At 47.5% G+C, this 21,410-nt stretch overlaps 1 protein-coding gene across 1 annotated transcript in view; it reads left to right on the top strand.

The window, feature by feature from the left end:
- ST3GAL5 (ST3 beta-galactoside alpha-2,3-sialyltransferase 5) overlaps window positions 1-21,410 on the top strand; it is a 49,977-nt gene that overhangs the window by 421 nt on the left and 28,146 nt on the right. The gene's annotated exons all lie outside the window — the stretch shown is intronic.

Below are 21,410 nucleotides of genomic sequence, written 5' to 3'. Positions count from 1 at the left end.
GCAGGGGTGAACCCCCAGGATGTCGGGTCCAGCCGCAGTGGTCCTTTCTCCCCTGGCTTCCCGCAGCGGCTCTGTGTTTAATTCATTGCTGGAAGCTTCCTAGCCGGCGGAGCCGAGTTAACTCATTATCCTGGAACGGGATTGGGGGACCCTTTGCAGGGTAATTAGCAGGTTCCCAAACTGCTCATTGCATCCTTCGGAAAGGCACGATGTGTGGCGTCTGTAGGTAGAAATCCGGCAGTGACCTTCCTTGCCCCCTCTCTGCAGCCAGCCCTACGGAAGAGGCACGTTTTGGTGACCCTTTGCTTTCCTCTGAATTGTAGTGACTTGACGTGGGCATGCATTCATTATACGCCGTTGGTGTGTAAGTAACGAAAGGTTTTCCGAGGGCATCTCTCAGAGGAACCGGGCGAATAGGGACAGGCGGGATCTTGTCCCTGCTCCACAAGAGCTGGGTGACCTTGGCCGACACTGGTCCCCAGGTGGGGCTCTGTCTCCTGGTCTCTACTGGGAGGCTTGAGCTGCTGATGGCTGTGGTCCCTTCCAGGCCTCTGGATCAGTGGTTCTGATCGGAGAACGTGTTGGCCAGTGAAGAGAGGGTCCTGCAGATCAGGAGATAGCTTTGGAAAAATGAATTTGATATCCTCATGTCTTAATTCGTGTTCGTGGCCTTTGCTTAATTAGGTATCGTTCTTCTAAAAGAGAAAATAGTTTTATGTGCTGCGTTTAATCTGGCACCCTTTGGTTGCCTGCTTGTGGTGCCAAGCAGGGAGCTGGGTGCTGGGGTTACAAAGTGGAAGGAGACTCATCTCTGGCCCTCTGGTGTTTAGCCTCCCTCTCCTCTTGGTTTATAATTGCTAATCGTCTTCCGTAGTGGGCTGCATGTCCTGAAAGTGGAAGAGGAATCCATGTCTGTTGAGTGAAGGAGCACAGACTCAAAATCACCATCCGTTGTGGTTTCACTTGTGTAATCTGGAGAGTTTGACAGCTTAGAAGAATGTCTTACATTTCTAGTCTTAGAGCTAGGATCACCTAAATTCTAACCAGTGCTTGCTTGGACAGGAGATGCCTGCGAGCTGCCAGAGCCCCATAACCAGGATGTCACGAGTATTTTTTCGTGTCTGTCCATTATGTGCGTGCTGCTGTTTTTGTAAAATGAAATGAACCTTTGTTATGATCCATAGCCATTTCTTCTTCAGGCCAGAAAAGAAATGGGTGAGATGAGAAAGCATAAGGGGGTTAATGGGAGAGTGAGAGGGCCAACAGGCGTAAATTCCAAAAACTCAACGTTTATGACTACGTATTTTGAAAATGCTTATGATTTTGGCACAAACTGCCAAGTTAGCCCCATGCTATTTGGCAGCAGTGGGGAAAATGTATCTAGCAGGTTGGCTCTGGGGAGGGGAACAGAAAATAAAATGAGGTTCAGAGTTCTCTGTGGGAGTCCATCCAGGTGCTGGGGGTGGGGGCAGAGGAGTGTGTCTTGGAGCCAGCAGTTCCTGGGAGAAGGATAGAGGCTCATCTTCCACACCCTTCTAGCTCCTGAGGAACAATTTAATCTGAACTGCCTATGGAGGGTTGAGATCATTCCCAGAGGGCATGCTCTGTGTCTCTAGTCTAGCTGGGTAATGTTGGCAGAATAAAACAGCTGAGAAGATACACAATGATGATACAAACTTCCCAACTGCCCAGAAAGGAAAAGCTAGGGCTGGATCAGCATGAATGACCTGAGTTAGCAAAGGCATTCAAAATGGGGAGGGGGCCACAAGTCACCAGCCTGGTGTGGGAAGAAACCATAAATATGGTGCTGACAGGTGGGCTCCCCAAGGAGAGAGACTTTAAGCACACATGCTGGGGGATGGGAGTGGGGGGAGCAAGGAAGTTGTGCATGGGAGTGAGAGACAAATGAGGTTAGAGGAGTCTAAGGACACTACCAGGCTTGTCATACCTAGAGAGCTAGCTTGCTTGCTTGCTTCTTTCTTTCTTTCTTTCTTTGGCATACACAATAGAAAAGTAGACATACTGTAAGTGTACTGTTCACAAATGTTCTCCAAACTGAACACAACCCTGCACTCAGATCAAGAAGCAGGAGCTCCCTATGTGCTCCCTGCGGGTCCCTACCTCCCCGAGGATCCTGCAGTGTCTGGGAGAACATCTTTCCTCCTGAGTTAGGTTTCTGGTACTCACTCATGGTGCTGCCTCTCGTTGTAGTGTGCTCACTCTTGTTGCTGATTCCAGCCATTGGGTGAATAATAGATCAGTAGTTATCCGTGCACTGTTGATGGACATTTGGGCAGTTTCCAGCATTTGGCTATCGCACATAATGCTGTTATGACTGGTGACTGTTCTCGTACCTATCTTTGAGATATATATGTATGCATTTCTGATGGGCGTGTGGTCAGTCTGTAATAAAGGGGCCATAGGCATGTGTACTCAGCTTTGGGAGCTGCAGGCAAAGCTATTTTATTCCAATTTTTGAATAATTACATTGTTATTAGTATAGTGATCAATATGGTTATTAAATGGTAATTAGTGGTTACTTTTTATTAGTATAGGGTTAGTACATACTTCTATTAGCTGATGGATGCAACATTGACTTTTCACTAAGGAAAGAGGCAGGAGTCCCACCAGGAGTCATGATCCGTTTCTACTTGGCTATGGCCCATGTCCCACATGCTCACAGCAAGTGCAGTTACCTCTATGCCCCAGTCTCCCAAGTCAGGCAGCAGGACAGGCCGAGCTGAGGGGACACCAAAAGCAATGTTGTCAGGGAAGAGTTTCTCTGGCCAAACTGCTTTACCCTATCTCAGCTCTCAGCCTTCTTGCTGCAAACACTTCTGAGAACCTCTTCTCCCTCTGCTTTTGTACTATCATACTTTCTGTACTTGTTTCTACTTCTCTGATCTGCCTTCTCTGTACTTCTGGATTTCTGCTAAGAATTCCCCCACATCCTAAAGGAAAAGCATATTTCTTGGTTAGTCTTTTGAGGCCATGCAAGATAGTTTTGTTTTCTTCTTCTGGCATGGAGGAAATATCCAGGATTAAGTTATTGGATGGTTCATCAACTCCTAAAACCTACGAATCCTTCTCCTTTTCCCTTCAAGTTTTTAGTATCTGGAATCATTATAGTTAAGTATCATATGATATGATTAATTCAAGGAGAGAAATTTGGTAAAAAATAACAAATGAAAAAGCTCTACGTTAGTGGAATAATAGTTCTGCCTTTTGAACATTAAGGCTGTTTTTAATACTGTCATTTTCATATTTAAAGGCTTAAATGTATTGAATTCAGAGCAGAAATAGTTGTTCTATTTTATGTGTAAAATTCCTTCTTCCATGGCCGCTTTTTCTCATGTTCTGCTTTTTCATCCTTTTCTGTCTTGTTTTTTATCTCCTTTCTGCTTTTCACAAACATCTTGGTCTCATTTCCTATCTAGACTCCAGCAGCAAGAGAGGAAGACAGAGTATGGTACTTCAGCAGGGCTGCTAACACTCTCTTCTCTTTGCTTATTATTTTCTACAGTCAAGTCCTTAGTCTTCCAGGACTTGGTTGGTGTGGGCTCCTTGCTTATCCTTTCTCTAGACCAGTGCTGTCCAGTGAGAAGATAACCCAAGCCACACATAATTTAAAATTTTCTAGTAGCTACATTAAAAAATTAAAAAGAAACAGGTACATCAGAGTTTCAATTTCTGAATAACATAAGAACTTCTAAACTCTATGCACCTGATAATACAGCTTCAAACTATATAAGTAAAAATAACAGAAGGATAAAAAAAGTTGACAAATCTGCCAGCATAGTGGGAGATTTTAACATACATCTTTGAGTAACTGAAAGAACAGGCTGACTGAAAATAAATAAGGGATTATTCCAGCAAACAACACGCTCGATCGCACTGATTATATAGAAAACAGGAAGTGAAGATTATACTTTGAGTCTATACCTGGTCATGAAGTAAATCCTAACATATTTAAAAGAATCAGTATCATACAGACCAAGTTCTCTGAACATAATGCAACTAAATTTTATCCATTTTAAAAGATACTTTGAAAAATTTGAAAATTTGCATTTGAAAATATTTAAATATGAAAGATAAGTAATAATAAACATATATGTCAAAACCTGTGGGATGAGTTGTACATTTAAAAAAAACTTGTGAGGTGCAACTAACTTGGTGTTTAGGGGAAATGTACAGTCTTAATTGCTCATATTAACATGAAAAACAGCAAAAAGTAATGATTTAATTAGCTAAATTAAGAAGTTAGGAACATAGCCATTAAAATAGATCCAACGAGGGGTGGCCTAGGTGGCTCAGTTGGGGATATCAAGAGTCGGACGCTTAACCGACTAAGCCACCCAGGCACCCCATGAAATTAATTTTAATAAAATATTCTAGTTAACCCAATATGTCCACTATATTATGAAATCAATATAAAAATTGTTAGTGAGAAATTTTACATTCTTCTGTTCAAACTCAGTCTTCAAAGCCCGGTGTGAATCTCACTTATATAGAGCACATCTCGATTTGGTTTGGCCACATATGAAGTACTTAACGGCCACATGTGGCTAGTGGCAACTGCATTGGACAGCACAGCTCTGCATCTTTGCCTGTAAACATTGAGCTGATTTGTCTTGATAAAGGAGCCAGTCAGAGCTCATTCTGGTGCTGGGGTTCAGGTGCCTGCCAAGCAAATCTAGGATCAGAGGAATCTAGCAGTGTTTTTTGGTTGGCAAAGAGGCAGTGGGCTCTTTGTGAAAATCCTCTTGTTAAACTCAACCCCCTCCCAATGGACCCACATGCTACAACACATAGATAGGACAGGAAAAAAGATAAATGCTGTACCGACTCCCTTTATCCTCACCTGTTCCAGACATGTTTTATGTATGTGTGTCATGTTTTGTAGATCTATGTCATTTTATATATTTGTGTATGTCAGCTCACTTGATTTTCACAAAAGCCATGTGAGTTTGGTGTCATTATTATCCCCATTGTACAAATTAGGATTTTGAGACTCAGAGAAGTTAAGAAACTGTAGGGGACAGAGCCTAGAGGAAGAGTCTAGGGGGCATTCTGACTCAGGCAGTCTGCCCTGGAGGTGGTGAGGAGGCACCAGCGTCCCTCCCATGCTTGAGAACAGCTCCTGTCGCAGTTCTTGAGAAGGTCACCTGTGGTGGCTGAGATGGCTCTGTTCCCGGTACAGGCTGGTGCATTCCCCCGGACACCATCATCACTCCCCTGAGTCTCCATGGCAGCCTCCTAACTGGTCTCAGGGCACAGGAGGACTTCCCCATCTCCAGTCTGACCTCAAGAGAGCTCCCTCCAAAATCCAATCCCAGTTCACTCCCTGCCCCCCACCCCTCCCTGTTGCTCCTTTTATCTCAGGATAAAATTCCAACCTGCCTCTGCATGGCCTGCTTCTTTTTTTCCAGCTTCTCTCGGCACATTATTCCCTCCTGGGCTGGACCTTCAGAAACTCCATGCCAAGTTATCCCCTCGGTGCCTGCTGTTCCCGCCCAGGTGACCCCTGTCTGCCCATGTCCACCGAGCCCTATTCCTTCCTTCCTGGGAGGGCCTTTTCTGACCCCTTCCCAGACACACATCCCTCCCCAAATCTAAAACATCTTGTAATGCAGCCTTCCTGTCCCATGCAGGATAAATTTGAAAGAAATACTGTAGAAATAATGACTGTGGTGGTCGATCTTCTTGTCTGAGTTTCGTTTTGCTAGTTGCTGTAGCCCCAGGCCCATATTCCCAACCTGACGGAAACTGGTTATGTGAGTGGCAGCGGGCCTCCTTAGGGGCCTGCCCAAATAATGGCTTCCCAAATATTTGGAGCAAAGAGTAAAAGGGATGTGTATGGGGCATAAAAGGAAATTCTCTGTTTTAACCCTGTCCCTTACAGACCTGAATATGTGTTGTTGGTGTTAAGAGTTCAAACATATTTCACTCGTTCTGAGCTTAAAGGGGCCCAAACAAAACTTTCCTTCTCCTTCGATAGGATTTTTTCCTCTCCTTCAGTCTCAAAACTGCCCAGGCCTGCCAGACTCCAGGTTCCAGTTGTGGTCCCTCCAGTCCCTTTTCTAGGGTCATTACCGCCTTCTGATTGGGTTTTACGGGACTAGTCTGCTTCTTCTAGGACTGGGAGGCTTATCAAATCCTGGATAACTGCGTAATCTGTCTTCACCTTCCCTTCCCTTCAGGTCTGGTTTGGCCATGTCACTTTTGTAATCCCAGGATGCAGGAACCCAACCCTTGTGTGTGTGTGTGTGTGTGTGTGTGTGTGTGTGTGTGTGTGTGTATGTATGTGGTGGGGGGAGGATCCTGGTTCTTTTAGGGCTCGTACACACACTCTCCCATCATCCTATATCCTGTGTTTCCTATTTTACTCAGGTTTGGGGGAAGGTCCCCATGTTGGAGCCTGTTTATGTCGGGTCCCAGAGTTGCTTTTGTTAATTATCAATTCTACGGATTTTCATTTTCCCCGGTTTATTACTCATTCAGCCCAACTACCTGTATTTTCTTTAAATCAAGAGAGAAATCTTCTGGTAAAAAGTAGCTTCTAGGGGGCCTGGATGGCTTAGTCGGTTAAGTCAGGTCATGAGCCCAGGCTCCCTGCTCCGCAGGGGGTCTGCTTCTCCCTCTCCCTCCGCCCTTCTCCCCGACCCCTACTGGTGCTCTCTCTTGTGCTCTCTCTCTCAAATAAATAAAATCTTAAAAAAGAAAAAAGAAAAAAAGGTAGCTTCTAGGTTTTGCTCTGTTTGTGGTATTCATGGGGTCTCCCCAGGCTTGTTCTCCAGGAGCATATTCCGCATGTATAACTTGCTGCCAAAGGGGCCCCCCCGCTGGAGAGCTATTATGTAAGATGTTTTCTCAGAGCTTGAAGGGACCCAGAAAGGAGGGCGGTTCTATGAGCAGTTTTCCTCAGTTTACTCCAGTGTCCCGTCTCATTCCCTCTGGCCTCCTCTGAGGGGTACCCCCACCCCTGTCATTCAGTCATCCCAGAGAATGATGGCACCATGGGGTGCCCTCCTGCATGGGCTTTGCTTTCTTTCCTTCACCTTCCTGGCCTGAGTTTGTTAATGCAGGCCAGATCTCAGCTGGCCGGGCGCTAGAGGAGCCCCTGCCGGCTTGGTCACCTCGTTGTTCCTCCATGTCTCGTGATCAGCCTCCTTCTCACTGCACCTGCTCTGGCTCGGGTTCCCCAGCTCCCCCAGCTGCAGCGACCTCTGTGACCTCTCCCTTGATCACCCTCTCCCCTTGGCCTCCTTTCTTTCAGTGGGAGCTGGGCGCCCCCTCTCCAGAACTGCTTAGGGCTGCCGGTGCCTCCTCCTCTGGGGCCAGTTGGGAGGGCCTGGTTCCTTCTCAGCTGCATCTTCTGCCACTCTCACCAGGTCCCCTGTGATCGGGCTGGAGCCTGTCTCTCTGGGCATTTTGGCATGGCTTTCCTTCCCTCTGGAATGCCTCTTCCTCTCCTGTCTCTGAAGCCTTGCTCATCCTTTAGGGACTCATTTGCCCAACATCTCCTCAGGAAAGCCTCCCTGCTGTCTGTGAGGGAAGTGACGGTTCCTGGGTGGCCCTCTGTCATGGCACTGTTTGGTGTTTGGGGTGTGAAGGGATTTTCGCTTTTCCTGGCTGGATTATTCATTTAAAGAAGAAAGGGGCCATGCCATATTTATCTTTATATCCCCAGTGCCTGGTGCCTTATTAAATGTTTATTTAAAGGATTATTAGGGAAATAGAGCAAATTATCCCACGGTATGCACCAGCCCCCCACAACTGGGCTCTGTAGGAGAATTAAGCCCTCCTCCTCTAAGGCCATCATGGATAATGAATTAACTTCTCTTCTGTGCTTCTGGAATGATTTTAGTTATAGGCCATCCTTGGGAGAATTGAGAAAATAGCTTTTCACATCCTTTTCTGTTGGGCCTAATTCTCCAGTGGAGCCCAGCTTGAAGAAAGCTGGTGTGGACAGCTTGATCCCAGCCCTGATAAAAATATATGTTACCAAGAGCAAAGGCTTTCAGAAGATAGACCTAAATGTTAAGAGTGGGTATTACCGGGTTGTGGTATGATAACCAGGATGTGATTTCAAAATGTTCTTTCCACTGTCAAAGAATTTCTGAAGTTTCTCACTTTGTGATAATACAGCTATAAAAAAATACTTCTTAAATAAGCCAAGTCGGAGTTCCTAAGCCTGACTGTGGCTCATCTAAGGCAGTAGAGAGTTGGGGTGTTTGTTTTCAAGCATACCTTCCTGCACCATGCCATGGCATGCCACGAGTCACCGGGCTGAGCTCCCAGCATTGCCCCTGGAGAATTGGGCCCTAGGGTGGGGATGACTCCAGCCATCAACTCTCCGGACATGGGTGTCTCTTTTGACCATGATGGGACACCTTGTGAATTGAAGGGCTGAGTTTCTAGCAGGCATGGCTCACCATGAAAGAAACTAGCATGCTCGTGGATGCTCAGGGATACTCTCAAAAGTAAATCTAGTGGTGTTTTTGTTTTTTTCTCCTTAATTTCTAGGAATGAACCTAAGCCAGAGTTATTTGAATTAAGTCTCACATGCTAATTCTTTCTCCGAATCATTCCCTCAACCAGCCCTAGTTTTTTCCCTGAAGTTTGACCCTGTTTGTCTTCACATAGGATTTTACCCTTATTGGGGCAAGAATCCACCCATGGGTACTGAACTAGGTATTTGATGAGGAAGGGGATATTTACTTTGTCTAAGTATCATCCATCAAGTTACTTAGTAATTACCAAGGAAAAACAGTAGCTTTACAGCGGAGAAACCTGCCTTCCACCACTTCAACCAGTAGATCAAATTTAACATCCCCAGCAGCAGGACAGATCAGCACTATTGCCTCTTGAGAAAAGGCATCGAGAGGAGCCCAGCATTAGTCTGTGATATTTTGGCCCAAAATGTATAACTTGAATCTAAACATGAAGAGGTAGGCAAATCTTCACTGACGGACATCCTATAAAAGAACTGGGCTGTACTTTTCAAAAAATGCCAAGGTCATGAAAAATAAAGCAACTGTTTCGGGTTAAGGGGGGTTGAAAAGATATGACAGTTGAATGGCAACATGTGATCCTTTTTGCTCCAAGACCGTTATTGGAACTACTCAAGAAATTTGTATCAGGTCTTTAGATGGTATTGAAGCAACAGTTCCCTGATTTTTATCATTATGTTGTGGTTGTGTAAGGGAATATCCCCGTCTTTAGGAAATACTAAAATATTGGGGTGGGGGGAGGAATATGTCATGTTTTCAACTACTTTCAAACAGTTAAAAAGGTAATGTGCATATTCTCTTGTATGATAAAGAATGACAGAGCAAATGTGGTAGGTTGTTAACAGTTGGGGAGTCTGGGTGAGAGGTGCATAGGAATTTTTTGTACTGTTCTTGCCATCTTTCCGTCAGTTTGAGGTTATGTCGAAAAATAGAGCTTAACACCTCAGAAGCTCGCAGGTCGTCGTGCTGTGGCCAGTCTAGCAACAGAGGGCACATGGGGGCTTTTCAGGGGGTTTCCCCTTTCCCTGGTCAATAGTGAAGTCATTTCATGTAACACTGAACTCTCTTTGCTGTTGTGTTGGCTCTCCCTGGCATCGGCGGAAAACGGGGTGGAAGAGCATTAATGGTGCAGCTTTGCCTGACGGGAAGGTTTCTTTCTTCCACTGTCTTTTGCTGCTCCTGTTCTAGACTTCGCTCCTGCTGGCTGTCCTCGGATAGCTCTGATCCCCACGTTTGCTTGGTTCAGACTTCGGTCCTGCTTCCACCCCCACCCCACCTACAGCTGTCCTGCAAAAGAGGCTTTGCAGGCGGACTGTAGCTTCAGAAATATATTTCAACACAGTGGAGAGTGTTGATGCATGAGCTCAACACACTTCACCAAGATGCTCCGGTCGAGTGCTTGCCAGCAAAGAAGGCACCAGGCCCTTGGATGGTGTGCCTTACCCAAAGCCTTGGCATCAGCACATTAAAGGTGGTCCTCCCTCCTGCCTTGACAGACCCTCAGGTTAGATGATCTGGCAGAAATCCTGCATTTACTATGTTCTGCATGGGGGGGGTTCTTTTCCCCACTGCCTTTTATGCTGTTTAGGGCAAACTTCTCTGCTGTGGCTGGAGTCTCTCCTGGGGGCCAAGGGTGGCGGGGGCAGTTCTTGGGTTCCAAAGGGGAGCTCTGAGTTAGGGCCTAAGGAAGGTGTGTGGGTGGGTCTGTGTATCAGAAATTGCAGAGAGGAGTTCCTGGGAAACCATCCAGCGCCAGGGAACAGACCATGATAAGAACACTGAAGCTTCTATTCCTCCTTGCTGTCTGTCTTTCCTTTCCAGCTCTCCTTTCCCAGAATTTCCTGTCCCCCAGCCCCCACTCCGTTTTCTCCACACTGTGTCCCCCCCCAACTCTTTCTTTCCCTTTTTATTATTTTTTTTAGTCCATCTCCCTCCACTTATTCCAGTTTCCTATTTCTCTCATGTGAATGGTCATCATGTAGGAGCATCCATTGAATCAGCTAAGTTTTATGTTTCCTGTTCTTACTTTAAAAGTAGGTGAGACTCATAAATCCTAGTGGAAGAAAAGGCAGTGGAAATGTTCTCCTCCGACCCTGCTTTTTACGTATTAGCAAGCATCCTACAAGGGGTGACTTGGCCATTATCAAACTGCCAGACTGTCGACTCTTTTATCTCTTTCCTCTCCTCCTAAAAAACAAAACAAAACAGATCCAGCTGCCCCTTTTATTTCCCATGGAGGTGGGTGGGGCAGTCATTTGACTTTATCTCTGTTCGGCAGCTCCCGCGCATACACACACACACACACACACACAGCGATTCCCATCCCTGTTCTCCCTGCATCAGACGTGCTTTGGACACTTCACAAATGCCCAGTGGTTGTGGTATCTGGACCCAGGGAAGGATCTGGTTTTCCTGTCCTCCTCTTGTGAGGACCATGCCAACTTTGGGTTAGCTGTTCTGCAGGGACCTGGGTGCAGGCCTCTGATGAGTGCCTTGATTCATTTGTCACTTCCTTCCTGCAGCAAGGGTTTAGAGCCTTTTCTGTGCTAGGCCCTTTTGCAGGTCTTGAGGTTATAGCAGTGAACGAAATCGCTAGAGTCCCCTTTTCTCGGAAGTTTATATTTAGTGGGGAGAGCAGACAACAGGCAGATAGGTATGAGTAGTAATGAGTGCAGTGAAGTAAAGCAGGAGTGAGTAGCAGCGCTCGGGGTGGGAACACTATTTTACAAGGAAGGTGACTTTTGGACAAAGACCAGAATAAAGAGGGTGAAGAAGAGAGCCACCTGGAGGCGGGGCAGAGGCAAGTGAAGACCCTGAGGTTAGAGGTGGGAGCAGGAGGCCTCTAGGCTGAAGGGGAGTGAGGAGGAGGGGAATGAGAGAGAGAGGTGGGGAGGGGAGAGGGCTCTGGATTTGATCCTGCGAGAGGTGACACCCTGTCAACATCTTTGTCACCTCGAGAAAATCTTGGAGAAATACCATGTGCAGTTCCTGGGTATGTTCTAATTTTGGAGAATGTCTATGTATTCCGAGGACTCGGAATTAATTGCCTTAGCACTTAAAAAAAAAAAAAAGATATTATTTATTTATTTGAGAGAGAGAGAGCACGAGCAGAGGGAGAGGGAGAAGCAAACTACCCCCTGAGAGGGGAGCCAGAGGTGGGGCGGGAGCTCCATCCCAGGACCCTGGGGTCATGACCTGAGCCAAAGGCAGCCGCTTAACCGACTGAGCCACCCAGGCATCCCTGCTTCAGCCCTTTTAAACACGTAGAAAGCCATTGAATGACAGTCACGATGTATTCTCAACCATAGAGGAATACTGGTTGATTAGTAGGAGATTCAAAAGTGTGCCTCAGAATCACTGATGTGCTTGCATTTTAGTTGGTGGTCAAAATTAGTAGAGTGTAGACTGCATTCAGGAAGCAACACTTTTGTTTTCCATTTCAGAAAACAGGTCCTCCTATAACTGCACAGTTGGTAGGAGGATCTGAAAGTCTTTCGGCTAACGGTTCAGATTTAATCTGTTGTTAATTACAGCTCTGAGGGACTAGCTGCAGAGTTTCTCAAAGTGCCACGCCCACATAACTCGGGGGACTTGGTTAAACTGCACTGGGGTGTCCTTCCTTGGTCCTACTGGGTGGGACATTATGGGGTGAGGTCTGGGACCCTGTGTCCTTCACAGCCCCCTCCCGTGGCTCCTGGGCCTGGTCAGCTTGCAGAACCCACTGGCCAGGGCAGTGGTAGAGGCACTGATTGTTTGTTTATTTCTATTTACTTAAACAATAGACATTCATTTCTCAGTTCGGGAGTTGGGGAGTCCATGATCAAGACACTGGCAGATCCTGTGTCTGGTGAGAGCCCCTTCCTGGTTCATAGAGAACCATCCCTCCCTGTTCTCATCTGGTGGAAGGCACTGATAAGTTCGCTGGAACAAATCCTAGAAGATAGGAGGTGGCTGGGTGTGGTCTCAGCAGCAGAGCTCAAACCCATACTTCGTTTGTGGTTTTGAACACACGGGAAACTTCATATTCCTAAAAGACAAATAAGACACTGCTTGCCCAGTAGAAACAGGAAAGGACCGTGCAGAGAATTTCCCCCCTTTGGTGGTGGGAGTGGAGTGGGGTGGTTAATGGTACTCTGCGTGGGTCGCTTGGATCCAGGAAGGTGTGTGTGTGCCTTCCATCCCCGGGCACACCTTGGTGCTGTGTGAATGCAGGCCTGTGCCTGCTTGTCGGCTGGCACGTTGTGCAGGTGAGAACATGACCACTTACCTTGATGAATCAGGTTTCTTCAGACCGAGCCACCCAAACCAAACATTAAAAAGACTACATACCGAAACTCAAGTATTTTCAGTTTGTCATCCATGGTCTTGAGTTTTCAGTTTTTGCAGTGTTTAATAACCCTCAATACTTTAAAAATGTGGTGATGTTTGGAATTTTAATATAGACAATGATTTTATTCCAGTGGGTAACGTCGGGGGCAATTTTGCCCCCCCCCCACAAGGGGACATTCAGCAATGTCTGGAGATGGCTTGTTGTCACAGCTGGGGAAGGGGAGGACCAGAGATGCTACTAAACTTCATCCACAAGATGCCCTACACGAGACAGTCTTCTACAGCAAAGAATTACCCAGCCCCAAATGTCAGCCGTGCTAAGGTGGAGAAACCTTGCAAAAGGTCAATTGTATGCCTCTTTTTCTTTTCCTTTTTCTTTTTTTAAAGATTTTTTTTTTATTTGAGAGAGAGAGAGCATGTGAGAGGGAGGGGCAGAGGGAGAGGGAGAGAGAACTTCAAGCAGACTTCCCACTGAGCCTGGAGCCCAATGTGGGGCTTGACCCCGTGACCCTAAGATCATCCCCTGAGCCAAAACCAGGAGTCGGACGCTCCCCCAGCTGACCACCCAGGCGCCCCCAGTAGTGTGCTCATGTGCGTTATGTCTTAGGGTTCTAAGTGAGCTTTCATACAAACAAAAAGTTCCAAAGCTAGAACTGGTTTGGAATTAGCCACCTAGATTGTCTGCTTGGGGGGATAAGGAGGACAGGTTGACTCCTGAAATCAGTAAGAGAGGAATAATATGTCCCCGAGGGCTCTGGAAGCCATAGGCAAGGCTCTGACCTGGTGTAGTCTTGAGCTTTTCTTGTGAAAATGCTGCTCCCCTACCCTCCGCGGCCTCTCCCTGGAGGGTGAGAGAAGGAGAAAGTTGATTGGAGAACTTCACTTGGACCCGTTGTTCTGCAGAGCCCGGGCCCCAGCCCTGCCATGTTTGTCCCATGTCCACAGACGGGTTTGCGCTTTGGTGAGCCGGCCTGGGGAGTCAGCTCTGGGACTAAACTGTGTGTGTGTGCGTGGGATGGCCACACCTCTGAAGTCTCCTCGGTCCCACAGCCCCCAGTCCCTCGCCCCCTCCCCCGTTCTCATTCCCCTCGACCTTGGGTTTCTGGAAGGAGGGGACTCATTCCAGACTCTGTCTGTCAGGCCATCTCTGCATTTTCACAGAATTGATGAAGTGAACTTTTAGAAATCACCTCTTTTTGCTGCAGGCGCCCGTATTTCTTACTTAGGGTAAAGCAATTTAAAATGCATTTTGATTAGGAACTAGTGTGCTGCTTTCTTAAATAATTGGAATTTCAGACTGTGTTGAACCCAGGTATGGAATCGTCACGTCAGAGTTACTGATTTTGCTTAATATTTCCTTTTCGGATTCCCGGCAGTCCGTCCTGTGCTGCTTCCTTTCCTCCCCAGCCCCTGGCAGGCCGGCTTCCCAGGGTTAAGACGGCTCTGCACTTTGTCTTCCACTTGGGGACCTTATCTCTATAGAGCAGTCTTAACTACCACCTTTATCCAGATGCCCCAGGACCTTATCTCAGTCATGGTGTATCTTACGATTGGCCACTATACATCCCCCCTTTCCTTCCTTACCAACAGAACCCTCATTTTGTTTGGGGAAGCAGCCAGCCCAGCTTGTGAAAAGTTCCTGGCTAACTCTGCAGCTGGGGGTAGGCATGGGATGTCATTCTGGCCAAAGAGATATAGACGGAAGCCTGTATGTTTCCGGGGCAGTTTTCCCTCTCCTGATATAGTGCTGCCCCTTCCTTTCTGTCTCATCCCTCTTCTCCTTCCTGCCTGGACTGTGGGGCGGAGGTTGGCCATGTACTGAGGCTGGCGGGAGCTGGGGACACCTGTGGCATACCAGCCCTGACCTGCTTGTCACTGGACTTCCTGTTCTGTGAGAGAAAGAAACCCTCACTTGGCTAAAAGCCATGATACCCAGGTTTCTGCTACCTGCAGCCAAGGACACCCCCTGACTGCTAATCCAGGTGAGATCCTTCCCGACAGCCCCAAGCCTTGGTTTTCAGTTGTCCACAGGACTTAACAGCCTGATGGCCCACAGGACTTTGGACTCAGCAGAACCAAACTGACCTTAGTGTGGAGGGAAAAGGCACGCCGTGGGCAGAAGAAATGGAAGCTTCCATCCTTGTGACCTCTCTCTAGAGCACTCCACCATCTTCCCTGTCACTTGAACTGTCTTCCCTCCTGGGTGCCAAGCACCTCTGATCCATCCCAAGCCCTGCTGATGCTGCAGCCCAAGCCCTTCCTCTCCCCCTCCCCGCACCCCTGACTGCCGCCATCTTTGCTGCAGCCATCTTTGCTGCGGCACACAGGATCTGCAGCTGAGAACCCTGTGCCGGCTCCCCACCAGCCTCCCATCTCAGGCTCTGCCGTCGCTCTTCTGCTAGCCACGCTCCTTTCCCTGCGATTGTCCTGCACATTTCTTGACCCCTCTTGAATGACCTTCTATGGTCTTGCATGCATTGACCTGCTGACCTAGTGGCCTGTCTTAGGCCAGGTTCTGTAGAAGCAGAGCCTGAAACAAGACTTCAGGGGCCCCTGGTTCACTGAGGGGGCTGCCAGGAGAAAGGGCACCAGGTTGGGGTTGGGTAGGAAGACAAGGAGAGATGCTGAACAAATCTGTGATCCCAGCTGATCCCTCAGGGAGTGCTGGAGCTTAAATCGTCCTCCCAGGGTGATCCCACCTAGAGGCCAGAGGGCTAGCCTTTTGTACCCCTCAGCTGTGGAGCAGATCTGCTGAGTGGGGGCTGATGTGTGCTGTTAGCAGCCAGCGCTCACAGCCCGGATCTGACACCGTCCCTGGGATGCCCAACAGGACCACGATACTGCCTTAACTCCTGCCTGCAACCCTACCTCCATCCCAGGCCATACTTTCTCAGCTATACCCAGTCATTTGCTGTTCCCCAAATTAACCAGGTCTTTGTGCTTTGCTCATTCCCTTTCTTCTGCCCACAATGTGCCTCTTCCCTCCCCACCCAGCTCCTCTTTGCTGTGCCCTCTGCTTCTTGCTGGGCCTCCTCCTGGGCACCGTGACACGTCCTGTGTCTGTGTACCCCAAAGCTGGCTTCTCCCCAATTGCAGGCTTCCTGCCTTGTCTTCTGTTCTTCTTTAGCAAGTAGAAGTCTTCATCTAAAACACAAAACCCCCAAAACCCACACGATTTGAGTGACTATTTTCTCAGCTTTCCCTGGATGGTGTGTAACTCGTACCGGTCTAGTTCAAGGAGAAGTTAATTTATTTCATACTGTGGATGTCTTAGGGCTTCACTCTCTTGGACCCTGTGGGCAGAGCTGGCTGATGGGCTGGGTGTTCTGTCGATCCTCAAGCCATACTTCCAACTGCTTCCTGGGCCTCTCTGTCTAGTTCTTTATCACCTCATAGTAATCACATCACCGCAAATCTTCAAAAATTGACTTCCATCGCTGTCTTTCCAGAACTGGGATGCAGCTTTCCGTTTGCACGCTTCTTGCTGCTGATCATCTTCCTTTCATCATTTCTCAGTAGAGCTCTGTCCTGTTCCTTCCTCCCATTCCTCACCAGGGCAGGGCGTGGGCTCCCCTTTCATCTGGGCAGCAGCAAGCGTCCAGTACCCTCCTTTTCTGTTCCTGGGCAGCAGCCTAGCAGGCAGCAGGCTGGTGTTCCTCCTCTCCTGCCGTGAAGTCCTCTGCTCTCAGACACCTCCCACCTTCCCAGGCATGCTCTTTCAGCTGCCATATTCACATCGGAGCTGTACCTGTTTGCCTTCCCAGGCAGCCCACCACAGCCATGTTGGCTTACTCACTGCCTTCTCAAGTTCAGATTTTTGTTTCTAACAGTCTATGCTTCATCAAGCCTTCATTATGAGAAACAAAACACCCTTCATACACATGCATATCTACCATTTCTAATCATCCCCAGGTGGAAGGACATGGACTTAGAGGTGAAGAGATGTGGGTCTGAATTCTCATCCCCTTCTCCATGCATGACCTTTGGCAGGTTAAATGCCCAGCAGTCCAGTGAAGTAAGTGTTGTTGGGATTTAGTGACATCCTGCCTAGGCTTTTCTCCCAGTAAATATGAATGTCCTGTCCACTCTTGTACCAGTAGTTATATAGGTAATTTGGCAGTTTCTCCTGTCCTGCTTGGTGGTGCCTATTCTACTCTTGCCTTGAATCGCTAATTCTTAATTTGGAAAATGTTAGTGCCATTTCTACAAATGGACTGAAAACATGGACCTTGCCCTTAACCCATCGGGACCTTAACAAGGATTATTTCTTCATCAGGCATACGAGCATTTAAGAAGAACGTGTTATGTTTTTGTGTGTGAGTAGAAATACATAATTTTGAAAGCCAAGTCTTTTCTGCATAAAGATGGTTAGCAAAGCTGTGACGTGGAGGCTCTCACCCCGGCAGTCTGAGTGAGAAGAGGGTCAAACCTAGGAGCCCTGGGGCCCTAGCACTTGGAGGAGATGGTAGGAAAAGAGCTACCATGAAGGAGATGGGGAAGGAGGACAGGAAGCTGCCATTGGACGGAGGAAGATAGGCAAGCCATTGGTGATGGCCTGCCAACAAAAGGCCTTGGAGGAATGCCTGAAACCACCATCACTTCTGAAACTCTCATAAGAAACTGAGTATTTATTCAGTAAATATGTACTAGATGCCTGTTATGAGCCTCTTAACATCCTAGGCACTGTGAATTCAGTGATGAGTGAAGGGAAGATCCCTGTCTGCATGCCATCCATATTCTGGTTGGGGGGACAAGAGACAAAAGGAAAACTTTATAAATAACATGCGTCATGATAGTGAGTGTTGCAAAGACAAAATTAAGCACACATCTAGGAATCGCTACTCAGGTGGTTTGGGTAAGTAGGGCATGTCTAGTAGTTATCATTCTAAACTAAGCATTCTTCACATTAGGTAATGAGTTGAACGGATGGAGGGTCCAGATCACCAAAGTGAATGCAGAGTTGGCGGGGGTGGGTGGGCAGGTGGGGGTGAGGAGAGCTTTAGTGGAGGGGAAATGTTTGGGACACCTTGCTTCTCCAGCTCAGGCTGCAGTGCCGGGCCTGGCAGGTGAGTGTGAGCCCTCTGAAGCTCTAAGAGGGCCTCTGTCACCCTTCGTTCATCCACTGATGTCACTCAGCAGTTTTTTGAAGCCCTCTGATGTTCAAGTCAAGCGGGGCATGAGGCTCGCACACGCAGAATGGCAGGGGGAGGGAGCTCAGTGCCTGCTCCTCAGACAGCTGGACTCGCTGAGTGTCAACGTTCTTCAGTTTGTTTCTCCATAAATATATACTTCTTCCAGCTCAGCACACTGCCCCCAAATACAGAAACTTAGTTTTGAGGTTTTTGCCTTTAACTGCTTTATTTATGAGATACTGTGCCTAACACACTAAAGAGATGCTTCAGGTTCCTAAGAATATTTTTTGTTGAGTGGTTTTCAGATTTCTTTTCATCATAGCGTAAGGACCCTCCTCCCCCCCCGCCCCCATGGAAATGGCTTTAAGCTTTCAGAAATAAAAGTAGCAACACACAGAATTCAGGTAGTACAAGAAGAATGCGAAATGGAAAGTGAACTTACACACAATTGTTGATAGCAATTGTTGGTAACTTCTCAATATCTTTATACCTATATACACTTACAGATATATAAACAGTCTTCTCCTGCGTTCTGATCGTTTTGTTAACCAAAAGTATAATTACTCTTGGATTAATGGTGCACCATTATGCAGTTGTTAACAAAACACACTCATGGCTTAATGTTTGTGTACCTGAACCTTTAATGCAACCCGTCCTCCACTGAATAGAACATTAAAGACGAAAGAAGTGAATGAACAGTGTGGGTGTTGCACGAGACTATGAACTGGTAAATCCCAGGTTCTCTGAGGGAGCGTCTCAAGGCCACTTACCTAGCTGTATGTCAGCTGTACGTTCGTGGAGATGACCGAGGTTGGCCCTCCGTTTGTGATGGCTGTGGAGCATGGAATCCACGTGGTCTCTTGTAAATCAGAAGAATACCTTCCAGGCTCAAGTAGGAGGATTTGATGAAACTCGGTGGGAAGTCAGATTCTCTTACCTTGAATGGAAACATCCTAGAACATGATTCTATCTATATGTCTATATGTTTTTATAAAACCACTTTTTTTCTTACAGTATCTTTCTGTATCAATAAATGTATGTACCCGGGGTGCCTGGGTGGCTCAGTTGGTTAGGCGGCTGCCTTTGGTCCAGGTCCTGGGATCGAGCCCCGCGTCGGGCTTCCCTCCTCATCGGGGAGTCTGCTTCTCCCTCTGCTCATGCACTCTCTCTAACTCTCTCTCTCTCAAATAAATAAATAAAATCTTTTTTAAAAAAAAGTGTGTACCCGGTACTTCAATAGCACTTCTCAAACTTTCATCATATGGCTCCCCCGATTTAGCAGATCTGGGGGGGCTGGAGACTCTACATTTTACATGCTCCCAGGTGGTGCTGAGGCTGTGGTCCCAGATTCCACAGATTCTGCAATGATCATTTACCAACAGATTCCCTGTTGTTGGATATTGTAGATGTTTCTGTAGAGCTTATACTTTATTCTTTACTATTATAATTTTATTAACTTTTTTTCAGTTTTTGTCTTAGATATTTTTGGGAAGATACATTTTTGGGGGATGCTTATCTTGTTTGAAGACGGGTCATGGGGATGCAATGTACATTCCATCCATGTGAGATGTTTCCTAAGGACCTGCTGTGTGCCACACTCTGTCTTAGATGTTGGGGATACAAAGGTGAACAAAGTTCTGGTCCTGCAGCTCATCCTCCAGGTACTTGCAGAATGATAGAAGAAACTTAAAATACATACAGTGTCAGCTCATTGCAGTCAACAAAGATGGGGAAGTGTCTGGGGACAGCCATAGTGTTGAAAAATGATCTTCACAGGGGAGAAGGGTTTAAAGATGAAAACTGGTTCACCAAGCAGATTGTTGGGATTCCCACTGGAATTCCATCATGTGCAAAGGCACTGAGGTAGCATTCTGGCACATCCAGGCTTCTAACAGTATTTTTTTGTGGCCAGAGTGTGACAGGTTTGTCACCGGGAGTCATAAAACCTGAGACGAGCTGGAAACCATTCAACACATACGTATTTTAGAAAGATGGCTCTGAGGGGAGAGAATCAAGATGGATTCCAGGGATTTGACCACTGGAGGAACGTCAGTGGGGACGTGGAGGAAGTTCAGGGAGGTATGAGCGAGAGCCTCTGGAGTGAGAGCCTCTGGAGATTGACTGGGGCTGGGAATGAAAGTTAGAAGCGTGAGTTGAAAACCTCTGTCACAGAGGTTTATAGCTTGGATGGCTGAATGGATGGCACAGCTTCCAAATGATGTAAGGAATAGAGGAAAATGCCAGGTTCTGTTTCATAATGTCTGAGGTGAAGACAGCAGGTAGGTTGTTGGACACATAGTCTGAACTTAGGTGAGAGGTCCACACAGAGATAGGGGTTTGGGGGGGGTGTCTCTCCCTTGAGGTGTGAGGGAAAGGCAGGTGGTAAAGCCTTGCGGTGAGTGTTTGTGGGACGAGGGGAAGACTGAGCTGGTGGTGGAGACCAGGACCCTTGAGTCATAAGATGTATGTCTGGGATTTTAAAGGAAGGTTCAAGAGGTTTTAGAGGATGTGTTGGTGTAAGGCGTCCCAGGCATGGTGTGCAGACGGAGTGAAGGAAGGTAGACAGGCTGGGAGTGGCTCGGCTCTCACAGGGAACAGGGCCAGTGAGGGGCCAGTGAGCCCTGAGCATTTAGAGGTTTTACAGTTTGAGAGAGGTCTTGGGGGAGAGCAAGGCTACTGGCCAGGACCAGATCCTGGGGGAGAGTGTGGGGCTTCAGGAGGATGTTGCTTCTCTAGAAACACCAGGAAGGGAAATGGAACGGATGGAAGAAAGGACTCCATGATTGAGCTAGAGCCAAAACTGCATCTGTAAATAAGGGTGACCAAAAGACACGAGCCTTAAAGCCCCAACAGATGAATCCTGTCAGATGAGAGTGGGTGCCTGTAAGGTCCCTCTCTGTGTGATAATAGTAGCGACAACCAGCAGGTACATAGGACTTGTGATGGGTGACCCCTTTCCCCACGTGAGTCCTGTGAGGTAGGTAATGTGACCATCCCCATTTTACAGATGAGGAAACTGGGCTTGCAGGAGTGAGAGTGACTTGCCCCAAGCTTCCCCACTGGTAGGTGGAGAAGCTGAGCCCAGGCGTCAGGCTGCACATCCCGTGTTCTCACACTTCCTCTCCTGAGATCCTCTCCGTGCGATTAGAAAAAAACCCCAAAACTGCTGTTTTTGTTTTTAAGCATTTGTATGGATTGTATTGTGTGGCAGTGACAGTGAGAAGAAGGCAGCAGATTCTGCTGCCCTCAGAGCCCCTCCCTTCCTCGAACAATCCCACTCGGTGGCAGGGGACCACCATCTGCTGTGGCAGTCAGTGCCCAGCAGGAAACCTGAAACCACGGACATGCTTCGGGCAGGGAGGACTTTCATGCAGGGGATTGATGGCAAAGACGGCAGCAGGCTGGAAAATTCGAGTGAGAAAGAAATGTTAGCCAG

The sequence above is a fragment of the Martes martes genome (assembly GCF_963455335.1).
Source record: "Martes martes genome assembly, chromosome: 9".
Lineage (NCBI taxonomy): Eukaryota > Metazoa > Chordata > Mammalia > Carnivora > Mustelidae > Martes > Martes martes.
Note: the sequence above shows the minus strand (reverse complement) of the source record. Positions and strands in the feature narration are given on the sequence as shown.